The following is a 1,770-nucleotide window of genomic DNA, read 5'->3' on the forward strand; positions in this document are numbered from 1 at the left end:
GCCCTCTAGAGAAGGATTCCATTTTTTAAAATTTTTATTTATTTATTTTTGAGACAGAGTCTTGCTCTGTCACCCAGGCTGGAGTATAGTGGCATGATCTCGGCTCACTGCAACCTTCGCATACCAGGTTCAAGTGATTCTCCTGCTTCAGCCTCCCGAGTAGCTGGGATTACAGGTGCGTGCCACCATGCCTGGCTAATTTTTGGAATTTTAATAGAGATGGAGTTTCACCATATTGGTCAGGCTGGTCTCGAACTCCTGACCCCGTGATCCGCCCACCTTGGCCTCCCAAAGTGCTGGGATTACAGGCGTAAGCCACCACGCCCATCCAGGAACCTGTTATTTTATTCCTAACTCACACTCACAGTTTACTAAGTACTATTGTACACACTGGTTCATTCGACTCCCACAGGTGTCTAAGGTAAGGGGTTTGTCTCCTTTATCCATTGCACTTGGGAGGCTGTGAGGTGGGCTCTGGAATCTCACTCTCCACGTGCCAACTATGTGGCTTGGATTTCCCTCCCTGAGCCTCAGTTTCCTCCTCTGTAAAACGGGAGTAATAATAGTGTCAATTGCATTGGTCATGGTAAAGATTGAGGGAACTAACTGAAGACAAAGCACTAAGAACACTGTTGCAACCCACAAAAGTACACAATATGTGTTAGGCTTTGTTTGTTTGTTTGTTTTTTGGTGAAACATATGCCCAGGAAAGTACTTACATTCAGAATTTACAAGGAACTCTTACAACTCAGTAACAGGAAGACAAACCATCTCATCAAAAAGTGGGTGAAAGATATAAACTTTCTTATTGTCGGTGTTACTGTACAATCGTTGTGATGATTATTGTCACCATGCCAGTGGGAAACTGTAGGGGCTGGTCCTGGCTTTCAGTCTTGTTTGAACCGTAACCTCGTAACCTCGCCTAAACCATACCCTCCTGGCTTCTGACTGGGAACTGGGGGGTGCTCATAGAAAGTTAAACAGAGAATTGATTACCAGTGTACTCTCCATTGTATTGTGGGTTTCCAATACTCCTCCTGGGAATTTATCTCTTCTGAATTGCTTTCTGACAACCAGCAGAGGGTTCCTCTTGACTGAGAGCTTTCTATGCTTCAGTAAATTCCCCTGGGACAAAGAAAATGGAGCGTGCTTTCCATTTACATCTGGCAGGTCAGCAGAGCCAAAGACCCTCTATGGTGAAGGGGCAGGGAGGGGGGTCTTCTTGGGCTGAGAAGAGGGAAGGAGGACTGTACAGGGAAGGAGGACTATTGAAATGGGGACTTCTTTAGGGGCTCGCAGAAGTTCTGAGGATCTGGGCCTCTGGGCTTCTTATCCTGCTCTGAAGAAGGGAGGGGACAGTGGTGGTGGCTGAGCGGTGGGGAGGGCAATTTGGAAGACATCTTGCCCCAGGAGGGATGCCAGCTTCCTGAGGTGAGGACTGGGCTCTTCTCTCTGACTCTCTCTGTCAAAAACAAATCACACACACACACACACACACACACACACATCACTCAACACTCAAAAACTAACAACCGACATCCATCACCATTTGTTGAGGGTCCGCTGTGCTCCAAGCGCTTTCTGCATAGTGTCATCTATTGTCACAGCCCTGTGGAAGAGGTGCTATGCTCAGGCCCCTTTCCAGAGGATGAGACCAGTTCAGAGACAGGAGGGCTAGATGGAGCCCATGCCTGTCTGCCCTGTAGTTTTTACCATTCTTTTCACCTTGCTCCTCCTGTCCCTGCTCTGTCCCCAACGCAGGACCCAGGA

This window comes from Trachypithecus francoisi, unplaced genomic scaffold (assembly GCF_009764315.1).
Source record: "Trachypithecus francoisi isolate TF-2019V2 unplaced genomic scaffold, Tfra_2.0 Lachesis_group3, whole genome shotgun sequence".
Taxonomy (NCBI): Eukaryota; Metazoa; Chordata; class Mammalia; order Primates; family Cercopithecidae; genus Trachypithecus; species Trachypithecus francoisi.